Source organism: Stegostoma tigrinum, chromosome 24 (assembly GCF_030684315.1).
Source record: "Stegostoma tigrinum isolate sSteTig4 chromosome 24, sSteTig4.hap1, whole genome shotgun sequence".
Lineage (NCBI taxonomy): Eukaryota > Metazoa > Chordata > Chondrichthyes > Orectolobiformes > Stegostomatidae > Stegostoma > Stegostoma tigrinum.
This window is the reverse complement of record NC_081377.1, coordinates 1,018,310-1,032,500: the sequence shown is the minus strand read 5'-3', so window position 1 is coordinate 1,032,500 and position 14,191 is coordinate 1,018,310. Positions and strand designations below refer to the sequence as shown.

The 14,191-nt window shown below is 43.5% G+C and overlaps 1 long non-coding RNA gene across 1 annotated transcript in view; it reads right to left on the bottom strand.

Moving 5' to 3' along the window:
• LOC132210927 (uncharacterized) overlaps positions 1 to 14,191 on the bottom strand; it is a 96,693-nt gene that overhangs the window by 72,397 nt on the left and 10,105 nt on the right. The window contains exon 4 of the long non-coding RNA XR_009447166.1: positions 11,054 to 11,264. This is a non-coding gene — a long non-coding RNA (uncharacterized LOC132210927). The remainder of the gene's footprint in view (positions 1 to 11,053; positions 11,265 to 14,191) is intronic.

Genomic DNA, 14,191 nt, shown 5'->3' with positions numbered 1-14,191 from the left:
GCAAAGAAGGCATTTGGTATGCCTGCCTTTATTGCCTTTACTGAGTATAGGAAATGGGATGTCATGTAGCAGCTGTACAGGATATTGGTTAGGCCATTTTTGAAATGCTGCTTTCAATTCTGGTCTCTTCGCTATAGGAAAGATATTGTTAAACTTGAAAGGATGCAGAAAAGATTTACAAGGATGCTGCCTGGTTTGGACAGTTTGAGCTGTAGGGAGATGCTGAATAAGTTGGGGCTATTTTGCCTGCAGTATTGAAGGCTGAATGGTCACCTTATAAAGGTTTATAAAATCATGATGGGCATGGATAGGGTGAATAGTTAGAGTCTTTTTCCCAGAGTAGGGGAGTCCAAAACTTGAGCACATAGCCTTAAGGCAAGGGTACAAAGATTAAAAGTGACCTAAGTGGCAACTTTTTCATGTACTTATCTACATAGATCATAGAATCCCTACAGTGTGGGAGCAGGCTGTTTGGCCTGTTGAGTCCACAATGACCCTCTGAAGGGCATCCCCCCCACTACTCTATCCCTGAATTTCCCACCCTGGCACCTCCTCTGTGGAAAAGAGAGGAATTAAAAATTTGAGTCAGAGCCCCTGTAATTTCCTCCCTTGCCATGTACAGCAGCCCGAGATACAACTCATTTGGATCTGGAATTTGTCCACCCTTCAAACCACCAATACCTCCTCCTCTTCCTGAATTCTGTACTGACATGCTTCTTCTCCTGAGTGAAAACAGATGTGAAGTATTCATTTAACACGCTACCAATTTATGTGGCTCTACACACAGATTGTTTCAATGGCTCCTAATGGGCCCTACTCTTTCCCTGGTTATGCTCTTCCTATTGATACATTTATAAAATATCTTGGATTTTTCTCTAATCTTACCTGCCTGTGTATTTATGCCCCTTTTTTACTCTACTAGTCACTTTCTGAAGTCCCCCTTTGCACTTTATATACTTCACAAGGACCTCTGTTGATTTGCTTCCACTTCATGCGTTAAAACCTTATATTTTCTTCCTACATTGTTCCTATAACCAGCATTCCCTGGTTTTGTTGGTCCTAAAAGGAACATGTTGATCCTTTTCTCCCCAGTTCCTTTTTGAACATTGTACATTATTCTCCTTTAAGCTTACTTATAAGTAGCTGTTCGCAGTCTACATTGGCCAGATGTAACCTTATTCAATTAGCAACAAAAACAAAGTTGCTGGAAAAGCTCAGCAGGTCTGGCAGGATCTGTGAAGAAAAAAATCAGAGTTAATGTTTCGGGTCTGGTGACCCTTATTTCAATGTGAACTGCCTTCCACCAATCCAAAACTCTTTTTTACAAACTATCTTTTTCCTTTTCAATAACAAACTTAAAAAGTACACTGTTGTAGTTGCTATCACTTAAATAGTGCCCCACTGCCACCTTGGCCACCTATCTGGATTTATTCCCCAGCAGTAGTTCCCAGCACTGCACGGTCCCTTGTCGGATCTCCTACATGTCATCATGAAAAAATTAGGTTGAACTAAAAAGTCCCATGGCATTATTCTACAAAGACAGGAGTTCTCTGTGCTGTACAATATTTATTTTTCAATCATCATCACTAAAATGAAAATATCTGATCATTTATTTCACTGCTTTTTGCGGGATCTTGCTGTGTGAAAAACAGCAGCTGAATTCACCACATAAAAATCACAAATACACCTCAATAACTCGCATTTATGGACAGCATGCAAAATCATTCAGAGGCATTTAGACACAATATAATCCAAACAATCTATTAGCTTAGATAACAAAGTGTAGAGCTGGATGAACACAGCAGGCCAAGCAGCATCTCAGGAGCACAAAAGCTGATGTTTCGGGCCTAGACCCTTCATCAGAGAGGGGGATGGGGAGAGGGAACTGGAATAAAAAGGGAGAGAGGGGGAGGGGGACCGAAGATGGAGAGAAAAGAAGATAGGTAGAGAGGAGAGTATAGGTGAGGAGGTAGGGAGGGGATAGGTCAGTCCAGGGAAGATGGACAGGTAAAGGAGGCGGGATGAGGTGGTAGGTAGGAAATGGAGCTGTGGCTTGAGGTGGGAGGAAGGGATGGGTGAGAGGAAGAACAGGTTAGGGAAGCAGAGACAGGCTGGGCTGGTTTTGGGATGCAGTGGGGGGAGGGGACGAGCTGGGCTGGTTTTGTGATGCAGCGGGGGGAGGAGGGAAAGAACTGGGCTAGTTCTGGGATGCAGTGGGGGAAGGGGAGATTTTGAAGCTTGTGAAGTCCACATTAATACCATTGGGCTGCAGGGTTCCCAAGCGGAATATGAGTTGCTGTTCCTGCAACCTTCGGGTGGCATCATTGTGGCACTGCAGGAGGCCCGTGATGGACATGTCGTCTTAGGAATGGGAGAGGGAGTTGAAATGGTTTGCGACTGGGAGGTGCAGTTGTTTGTTGCGAACCGAGCGAACCTAATCTATTAGCTTAGGTGGCCAGAACCTCAGTCAAAGAGATTGGTTCTATAAAGCATTTTAAAGAAAGTGAATGATACAGAGAGATTTGGGGAAGACATTCCAGAGCTTCGGGTCTAGGGTAACAATAGTGAAATGTAAAGAACTGGGTGAGATGTTTGTAGGACATCAGAAGGTTAGAGAGTTAGAAAAAGAAAGTAAATGAAAGAATTGAAATATAGGATTGACAAATTTGTATCTGAAGTGTTGCACGCTAGGAGCCATAGTAGGTCAGCAAGGTGATGTGTAAATGGGATCTGCAGCAAGTTTAAGTACCGATAACAGGTTTTCAGATGAGCTCAATTTTCCAAAGATTCAAGATGAGACATTGGCCTGTGCAACACTGCTCTGAAGATAATGTGTGAAGGTTCCAATCCTGGTCCTAACTCATTCTCCAATAGTTAACCAGTTAAATGTGTCCTAATCACTGGTCTTGCTGATTCTCTGATGGGTAAAATCTCAATCTTCAGTCTATCTGATTGTCTGAGAATTTGCCAGGAAATAAAACAAGCATAAAACATAGAATAATACATCACAGGAACTAAAATTAAACTATTCACATTCCACTCTCCTACCACTCTTGTTCCATAAATTAGACATTTCAACTCTGGGAAGAAGATTCTGACCATCAACCTTATCTATGTATCTTATAATTTAACTGATTTCAGTCTTCAGTTGCATTCTGGGCTTGAGGTTTATGAGATGTAGCCAGGACAGGCTGGACAGACTGGTTGAAGGCATGATATTTCCCTGACTAGGTGGTCCAGAATAACGGGTCACAGTCTCAGGATATGGGTAGGCCATTTTACATTGAGATGAGATTTTTTTCCCCTCTGAAGGTGGTAATCTTGTGGAATTCTCTACCAGAGCGTGCTGTGAAGACCAAGTCACTGAATATACTTAAGAAAGAAATAGATTTCTAGAGGCCAAAAGTTTCAAGGAGAGAGAGTGGGAGTATGATGTTCAGATCAAGGTTAGCCATGACCATGTTGAATGGCAAAGTGTGCTTGATGGACTAACTGGCTTACTCCTACTCTTAGTTTTGACCTTTACAGAAAAAGACAAGGATGCACCTGAAGTACGCATTCTAAGTTGGGGAAAGGTCAGTTTTACAAATGAAATTAAGGAAAAGGAGGGACCAGTAAGAGATCAAGAAAGTCAGTTGTGTGTATAGGTAGAAGATACCAAGTTTACTCGCCAAATTTAAGGGCATTTAAATGGTCATTGGATAAATATATGGATAATAATGGAATAGTATAGGTTAGATGGGCTTCAGTTTGGTTTCACAGGTCAGTGCAACATTGAGGGCTGAAGGGCCTGTACTGCGCTGTAATGTTCTATGTTCTATGTAAAACAGACAATCACAAGGTACTCAAATAAAAGCAGAATCCTGAGGACGCCAGTACACAAAAATAAAGTTGCTGGAAAAGCTCAGCAGGTTGGGCAGCATCTGTGGAGGAGAAAACAGAGTTAACGTTTCAGGTCCAGTGACCCTTCCTCAGAACTGATAGTGGTTGGGAAAACGTCAGTTTATCTGCAGAGAAAAGGGGAGGGGGAATAAATGGTAGAGTAGAGTCTGAAGAGGGAGAAGAGCAGTTGGACAGGCAAAGACTTGATAACAATCAGGCTGGGAGGGTGAATAGTTGTTAATGAGGACTATTAGTGACTAATAACAGGTAGTGTATAATGGCAAGCTATGTGGTAACAAGGTCTGGTGTGTGGGGTAGGGAGCTGGGTGTGGGAGAGTTTAGGCCCTAAAATTATTAAACTCAATATTGAGTCTGAAGGGCTGCAGGGTCCCCAAATGGAAAATGAGGTGTTGTTCTTCCAGCTTGTGTTGGGCTTCGCTGGAACACTGCAGCAAGCCAGAGACAGACATGTTGGTCAGGGAACAGGATGTGGTGCATTAAAGTGACAGGCAATGGGTAGTTCAGGGTCTTTTATGTGAGCAGAACGTAGATGTTCTGAGAAGGTGAGCACTTTGGTGATAGTGATCACAATTCTGTTATGTTTACTTTAGTGATGGAAAGGGATAGGTGTATACCACTGGGCAAGAGTTAAAGCTGGGGGAAAGGCAATTACAATGATGTTAGGCAAGATTTAGGGAGCATAGGATGGGGAAGGAATCTGCAGGGGATGGGCACATTAGAAATGTGGAGCTCATTCAAGGAAAGTCTCCTGTGTGTCCTAGATAAGTATGTACCTGTCAGGCAGGGAGGAAGCTGTAGAGTGCGGGAGCCTTGGTTTACGAAGGAGGTGGAATCTCTGGTCAAGAGGAAGAAGAAGGCTTATGTTAGGATGAGATGTGAAGGCTCAGTTAGGGCGCTTGAGGGCTACAGGGTAGCCAGGAAAGACCTAAAGAGAGAGCTCAGAAGAGCCAGGAGGAGACATGAGAAGTTGTTGGCGGATAGGATCAGGGTAAACCCTAAGGCTTTCTATAGGTATTTAAGGAATAAAAGAATGACGAAAGTAAGATTAGGGCCAATCAAGGATAGTAGTGGGAAGTTGTGTGTGGAGTCACAGGAGATGGGGAAGTACTAAATGAATATTTTTCAACAGTATTCACTCTAGAAAACGACAATGTTGTCAAGGAGAATACTGAGATACAGGCTACTAGACTAGGTGGGATTGAGGTTCACAAGGAAGAGGAATTAGAAATCCTACAGAGGGTGAAGAAAGATAAGTCCCCTGGGCCGGATGGGATTTATCCTAGGATCCTCTGGGAAACCAGGGAGGAGATTGCTGAGCCTTTGGCATTGATCTTTAACTAGTCATTGTCTACAGGAATAGTGCCAGATGACTGGAGGATAGCAAATGTGGTTCCCCTGTTCAAGAAGGGGAGTAGAGACAACCCTGTAATTATAGACCAGTGAGCCTTTTCTCAGTTATTGGTAAATGTTGGAAAAGGTTATAAGGGATAAGATTTATAATCATCCAGAAAAGAATAAATTGATTAGGGATAGTTAACACGGTTTTGTGAAGGGAAGGTTGTGCCTCACAAACCTTATTGAGTTCTTTGAGAAGGTGACCAAACAGGTAGATGAGAGTAAACCGGTTGATGTGGCGTACATGGATTTCAGCAAGGCGTTCAATAAGGTTCCCCACAGTAGGCTATTGTACAAAATGCGGAGGAATGGAATTGTGGGAGATATAGCAGTTTGGATCAGAAATTGGCTTGCTGAAAGAAGACAGAAGGTGGTAGTTGATGGGAAATGTTCATCCTGGAGACCAGTTACTAGTGGTGTGCTGCAAGGGTCGGTGTTGGGTCCACTGCTGTTTGTCATTTTTATAAATGAACTGGATGAGGGCATAGAAGGATGGGTTAGTAAATTTGCAGACGACACTAAGGTCTGTGGAGTTGTGGATAGTGACGAAGGGTGCTGTAGGTTGCAGAGAGACATAGATAAGCTGCAGAGCTGGGCTGAGAGGTGGCAAATGGAGTTTAATGCAGACAAGTGTGAGGTGATGCACTTTGGTAGGAGTAACCGGAAGGCAAAGTACTCGGCTAATGGTAAGATTCTTGGTAGTGTAGATGAGCAGAGAGATCTCAGTGTCCATGTACACAGATCCTTGAAAGTTGCTACCCAGGTTGGCAGGGCTGTTAAGAAGGCATACAGTGTTTTAGCTTTTATTAATAGAGGGATCGAGCTCCGGAACCAAGAGGTTATGCTGCACTTGTACAAAACTCTGGTGCAGCCGCAATTGGAGTATTGCGTGCAGTTCTGGTCACCGCATTATAAGAAGGAAGTGGAAGCTTTGGAAAGGGTGCAGAGGAGATTTACTAGGATGTTGCCTGGTATGGAGGGAAGGTCTTACGAGGGACTTGAGGCTGTTTTCATTAGAGAGAAGAAGGTTGAGAGGTGACTTAATTGAGACATATAAAATAATCAGAGGGTTAGATAGGGTGGATAGGGAGAGCCTTTTTCCTCGGATGGAGACGGCGAGCACGAGGGGGTATAGCTTCAAATTGAGGGGTGAGAGATATAGGACAGATGTCAGAGGTAGCTTCTTTACTCAGAGAGTAGTAAGGGAATGGAACGCTTTGCCTGCAACGGTAGTAGATTCGCCAACTTTAGGTACATTTAAGTCGTCATTGGATAAGCATATGGACGTACATGGAATAGCGTAGGTTAGATGGGCTTCAGATCGGTATGACAGATCGGCACAACATTGAGGGCCGAAGGGCCTGTACTGTGCTGTAATGTTCTATGTTCTATAAGTGTTCACCAACTCTACCTGAGAATGCCAGTGATTTGAAATAAAAATAGGAAGTGCTGGAAGACAATGGCATTCCTTGCCATTTCGATAACGCATCTTGCTTTCGGGCTAACATTTTGGTCTAGGCTTTCTGTAACGTTCCAATGAAGTCCCATACAGCCTGAAGAAACAGCATCTCATTTTCCACTGTAGGTACATTACCACATCGAAGACTTGGCAATCAGTTCCACAAACTCAGGGAATGAGCGCTGTCCTCTATGTTGATTACACCTCCTCTCTTCTCCCCCGGCAACGTTCACAAACATACAAACACATGAATACAAAAATACCCGCTCCGCACTCGTCTGCTCCACACTCGCCACTAGCCCCACCACCCCCGGCACCTTTCCCTGTAACCACAGGAAGTGCCACACCTGCCCCTATACGTCTCCCCTCACCTCCATTCAAGGCACCAAACAAACATTTCAAATCAGACAGAGGTTCACATCCATCAATGAGGTCTATTGCATCTACTGCTTCCGATTTGGCCTCCTCTACATCGGTGGGACCAAGCAGAGGCTCAGAGACCACTTTGTACAGCACCTGCATCCTGGACATGACAAACAACAACACCTTCAAGTTAGGAAACATTTCAACTCCTGCTCCCACTCACTGGGTGACATGAATATCCTGGGCCTCCTCCAGTGTCACAATGACACTACCCACAAACTGGAGGAGTAGCACCTCATAATCCGCCTCAGGAGCCTACAGCCCAATCACCTAAATGTGGATTTTACCAGTTTCAAAATGTCCCCACTCCCCGGCCTCATCCCACGTCCAACCCTCCCTTCATCCTCCCCCTCCTTGACCTGACACAACCTGTTCATCTTCTCTCTCACCTATTCAATCCTCCCGCCTCACTGACCAATCCCCACCACTCCCTACCTACACTCACCTATCACCATCCTGCCTACCTTCCCCAGCCCCACCCCTCCTCTCTCTACTTATTTATGAGCACCCTTCTCAACTCCCCATTTCTGAGGAAGGGTCACAACCCAAAATGTCATCTTTCTGGCTCCTCTGAAGCTGCCTGGCCTGCTGTGTTCATCCAGCTCCACACTGTGTTGTCAAAAACCCCTTGTCTTGTTTGTAATGATTTGCTTTCAGCAACGATAATTTATTTTCCATTATCCATGTTTATTATTGGCAGTATTTTGTATCTATATCTCTCGTGTACCAGCATGAGTATCCCCTTTATCCTTTGCTTTCGGCACTCACACGACCTGTTCCACTTGCTCCCATCTTCTTTTATCAACAGTGTACAAACCATCATTTTCAAGCTCACTTCAGTTTTGAACAAGGATCACTAGACCTGAAACATTATTTCAGCTTTCTCTCGTAGATTACTCCAGTTACTAGTGGTGTACTGCAAGGGTCGGTTTTGGGTCCACTGCTGTTCATCATTTTTATAAACAACCTGGATGAGAGCGTAGAAGGATGGGTTAGTAAATTTGCAGACGACACTAAGGTCTGTGGAGTTGTGGATAGTGACGAAAGGATGTTGTAGGTTACAGAGAGACATAGATAAGCTGCAGAGCTGGGCTGAGAGGTGGCAAATGGAGTTTAATGCAGACAAGTGTGAAGTGATGCACTTTGGTAGGAGTAGCCGGAATGCAAAGTACTCGGCTAATGGTAAGATTCTTGGTAGTGTAGATGAGCAGAGAGATCTCGGTGTCCATGTACACAGATCCATGAAAGTTGCTACCCAGGTTGACAGGGCTGTTAAGAAGGCATACAGTGTTTTAGCTTTTATTAATAGAGGGATCGAGTTCCGGAACCATGAAGTTATGCTGCAGCTGTACAAAACTCTGGTGCGGCCGCACTTGGAGTATTGCGTACAGTTCTGGTCACCGCATTATAAGAAGGAAGTGGAAGCTTTGGAAAGGGTGCAGAGGAGATTTACTAGGATGTTGCCTAGTATAGAGGGAAGGTCTTACGAGGAAAGGCTGAGGGACTTGAGGCTGTTTCGTTAGAAAGAAGAAGGTTGAGAGCTGACTTAATTGAGACATATAAGATAATCAGAGGGTTAGACAGGGTGGATAGGGAGAGCCTTTTTCCTAGGATGGTGACGGCGAGCACGAGGGGGCATAGCTTTAAATTGAGGGGTGTAAGATGTAGGACAGATGTCAGAGGTAGTTTCTTTATGCAGAGAGTAGTAAGGGTATGGAACGCTTTGCCTGCAACGGTAGTAGATTCGCCAACTTTAAGTGCATTTAAGTCGTCATTGGACAAGCATATGGACGTATACATGGAATAGTGTAGGTTAGATGGGCTTCAGATTGGTATGACAGGTCGGCGCAACATCGAGGGCCGAAGGGCCTGTACTGTGCTGTAATGTTCTATGTTCCATGTTCTATGTTCTATGTAGATGCTGCCAGACCTGATTAATTTTTCCAGCAATTTCTGTTTTTAGATTTAGAAAATTTAGAATCCCTACAGTGTGGAAATAGGCCTTTCGGCCCAACAAATCCACACTGCCCCTCAGAGCATCCCACCCAGACCCATCCCTCAATTTTTTTTGTTTCAGTCCTTGTTCAGTTCTTTGATTGTTTTCACATTCCAAATCAGTTCACCTTTTCAGACAGAACCTTGGAATCACCCTTTTACAGTACACAAATGTTTAATAAATGTTTTCAGGGATTCTACCCCTCTGGGTATTTATTTAATACATTGATCACTGTGTAAAATAGAATTTCTTGGCATCAGTTGAGAGATTCCCTTTCTCCAGTTTGAACCTGTACCTTCAGATTTAACTTTCATACTTCAACTTGAAGGAAATTCCGTCATTTACTTCACATGATTTTCAATTTTCCATCCCTCCATAATACCAGCTGTCAGGTGTTCTGGCTCTAGGCTAAAAAGTTCAGCACCTTCTATCTCTCTCTATAACCTAGACTTTGGACAATGTAATCAGCATCAGGTCTCAACCTTCATTAATGCTAATGCCTGACTTTCCTGATGACAGGAACTGGACCTGATGCTCATGGTATGATCTGATCTGACAAGACTCGTAAAGTTTGACTAATACTGCTCTCTCAAACTTATTCTTTCCTCTTCTAATTGCTGAAGATCAACATCCCATTGTTTTTGATCATTGTTGTTATACTCAGATTCCCCTGTACCTATCAGCTTCTTCCAACACTAATTCAGCATCATGAATAAAATACTGGCTCTTCCCTTTATGCAGCACATTATTGTTGTCTGTTTACATTTCTTCCACATTGGCAGGAAAGCTTTTCTTACTTCACGTTTGCAATCACATATATACAAACTGTACAGGCTTCCTTTGACTGGTTTAGCATTTCTTTCTGGATTTCACGTAGAAAAATGAACAAACTCAGCCAATGTCAACAACAAATGGAAGTCTGGATCTAAAAGTGTCATCCCCTGGCAGGAACTGCTCATTTCACTGACAATCAGTATCCGGGGTCAGAATTTTGGAAGTGCACAGACTGTTCATTGGCTTTTTATTTAGAAAAATGTAAAGTAAAATTTCCCTGCAGCCTACTGTTGGAATAGAAACATAGGAAATAGTTTCATACCCCCACATCACCATTCAATATGATCATGGCTAATCATGCAATCTCAGTATCCCACTCCCACTTTCTCTCCGTACCCCTTGATCCCTTTAGCTGCAAGGACCACATCCAACTCCCTCTTCAATATATAATACACTGGCACCAACATCTTTCTGTGGTACAGAATTCTACAGGTTCATAACTCTCTGAATGAAGAAATTCTTCCTCATCACAGATTGAATGGCCTACTCCTTATTCTTATACTGAGATACTAGTTCTTGACTTCCCCAACATCGGGAACATTCTTCCCACACCAGCTTATCCAGTCCAATTAGGATTTTATATGTTTCTATGAAAAAGTGGGAGGTAAAGAAACAAATCTGGTATGGCAGGATTAAAAAAATTGCTTAAAGTTCCAATTACTGAGCGGGATCTTCATGAGATAAAACGATTTAATAGAAATGGTTGAGTGATACAAAATTAGAAACAGGTTATTTAGGATTGAAAGGAGGAAACACATTTTCACATAAGGCTAGTGAAAATCTTGAACTTTCTGTCTCAGCAGCCATCAATGCTGACAATAACTGAAGTTTAAAACTGTGATCAGTAGATTTTTCTCAGATAAGGATGCCATGCAGGATAGAACTGGAGCCTGTATCTCTTAAGACAATTGTTTGCACAGTGCAGGTCAACTCCATGGGAAGCATTGTTAGTGTAGTTCAGGACCCCCACCCGGACATGATAATCTCTGCCACATATTATGCTGAGGGAGACAGTGAGCTGTGAAAATATACAATTTACTCACCTGTTTGCTCTGATTCCTCTTCTCAGCCACTTGGACTTTTCATTTCTGCTCATCTCTTCCATTGCCCTTCTGAACAGTCAGCCTCCAGGGGACTGTATCCCAGATGTCACGGTCAAGATCTCTATCTTCATTTCCAATTTATAGGGGTGCTTATAGTGGAGGTACAGGCATCCAAGATGTCATGGCCCAGCGGATGGTTCACTGTGCAAATCTTTGGATAAAAGGTTGATTTTCATGAATGTGGTTGACAGAGCTTAGATGTCGTTGGCTTTCACAATGAGTATATTCTGGTGAAATTAGTAAATTTCAGTACCACTAAATTGATAATGTTGATATGTCAGGAGATTTGAAGGATATTTCAGGGACAGAGAAGGTGAGTACAGTTCAGCCTTTTTCCTCCCTACTGTATGTTGTTCTGCTGTCATCACTATAGAGGAGTGTGCTGAGGACACAGACTTCACAGTTGGTGCTCTCATTCAGGTTGTTGTTGTTCACACTCCCTTACTAAGCTTGGAGATGTCAGGTGAAGTTTTTTCAATTGATGTGTTGATTTCAGCATCAAGTGACTATGGTGCTGGTGACTATGGGCTCGAGAAGTGTGAAACATAGGGGGACATAGCCAGATTGGTCAGATGGTTGATCAGTGGCAAATGGAATTCAATCTGTATAATTGTGAAATGATGAACTTAGGCAGGACAAACAAGGCAAGGAACAACATGATGAACAGTAGATCCTTGGTGAGCATTGAGGATCACAGAGAATATGATGTGCATGTATGTAGTCCCTTAAGGTGGCAGGGCCTTTATTAACTGAGGCATAGCCTTTAAGAGCAGGGAGATTATATGGAACTGTATAAAACATTGTTGAGGACACAGCTAGAGTAATGTGTGTAGTTTGGAAATCTACATTATACGAGAGATGTGATAGCATCAACAGGGTGAGAGAGTGCAGAGAAGATTGAACAGGATATTGCTTGGCTGGAGAATTTTAATCATAGTGAGAGGTTGGATAGACTGGAGTCGTTTTCCTTGGAGCAAAAGGAATTGAGATATAAGAAGTTATGAGGAGCATAGAGAGATTAGTCAGGAGGAATTTTCCTTCCTTTGGTTGGAGGGATCAATATCCGGGAGCATAGGTTTAAGGTAAAAGGAAGGAGGCTTAGAGGGGTGAGAGGAAATATTCTTTTTTCACCCAGACAGTGATCAGCATCTAGAACCCTGCACCTGCGAGGTATAGGCAGAACCTTGCAACATTTAAGAACATTTAGATGTGCACTTACGATGCCAAAGCATACAACGTTGTTGGCTAAATGCTAGAAAATGAGATTATAATAATTAGGCAATTGTGCCCAAACCTAGGGGGCTTTTTCTCTGTGCTGTAGATTCCTATGATTTCCAGCTTCACATTGTCAATGTTGACAGAAGTTTGTATGCCAACATCCTGGGCCATAACACCCGTCATCCAGGTGCTGATGGTCAAATCAAACGCTTTGCAAGTCTGAGAGAATTCCTGAACATGTCTTTTAGCAAGGTTTTCTGATGAGTTGGTGCAGCTTTGTCTTGGATCTTAAGGAAGCGAGGCTGAGCAGATTTTTGTCAACTCAGGTTAAGTAAGTAAACACCTTCTTTGAAGAAGAGTCTTTGAATTCAAAACATGACAAATTTAAGCATCAGCTCAGGGGGTACGTTCAAAATTTTGATCAGGGTTCACTGCCTTAGTCTTCAACTGAACCTGGGGTATCCACAAGGCAATGGAGCTATTCGCTCATTGCAGGAAATTTGGTTCATGAATGGCATTGAGATCACATGTTTGTGGGTCTGCATACTGCATGTCTGGGGCCTAGCTTCCTCCAAGTTCCTTGAAGCCTTAGTTTGGTGTTGCAAGAGACTTAGTTTTTCCTGTACCAACACGAGGAAGTACAGATGAGAACTTGTCCATGGACAGGCTGTGAACTGACACAAACAGGCTTACCTATTGACTTTCTTTATTGTTTTGCTGCTAGCTAGTGGTGTGGGCTGAAAATGGAAAACAAACCAGCATAAAAGATGGAATGAATACTAATTCTCTTCAATCACTTATTGTAATGACTTGTTTACTGAGGCAAATAAAAGGAATTAAGATAGAAGTGATATTGTGATAGAACAACGAAGGATGCCTCTGCTGCATCTGCTCCCAGGATGGAGTATTCCACTCCCGGTCATTCTCAGATGTCCTTGTATTTCAAGGACTTCAACAACCCCCCTCTGGTGATCAAAAATGCCCTCAACTGCATCTCTTGTATGTCCCACACTTCTGCTCTAAAACCGCTTCCTCCCAACAAAAATAAGGTCAGAATCCCCCTTATCCTCACATATCACCCCACCAACCTCCACATCCAGCATATCATTGTCTGCCACTTCTGCCATCTACAATTCGATCCCATGACCAAAGAGATATTCCCCTCCCCACCCCTATCCACCTTTCGTAGGGACCACTCACGCCATAACTCCCTCATCCGCTCCACACTCGCCACTAACCCCACCACACCTGGCACCTTTCCCTGCAACCACAGGAGGTGCTACTCCTGCCCCTACATCTTCTCCCTCATCTCCATTCAACGCCCAAAGCAAATCTTTCATATTGGCCATCCGCCAGCTTGGCCTATTGTATCTGTTGCTCTCGATGTGGCCTTCTCTACATTGGTGAGACAAAGCGTAAACTCGAGGACCGTTTCATAGAGCATCTCCTCTCTATAAGTGAGAAACGACAACACCTTCTGGTTGCCATTTTACTCCTCCTCCCATTCCCTACCTGTACTCATCTAGCATCATCCCACCTTCCTTCCCCAGCCCCACCCCTCCTCTCTGTATTTATTCCCCAGCTCCCTTACCCCTCCTCACTTCTGAAAAAGGGTCCTGGCCCAAAACGTCAACTTTCCTGCTCCTCTAGTGCTGTCTGGCCTGTTGTGTTCATCCAGTTCCACGCTGTATTGTCTCTGAATGGACTCCTGTTCCTTCTGGGTTATAACAGAAGATACAGCTATTTTCTTGTCCTTGCACCTAGTAGGGCTACCACTGAGTAGATCTTTGCAATTCTCAAGTGACAAGAGCACTGCAAATAGAGTTCTTTTGCTGTCTTCCAGCACAGAGCAGAGAGTAA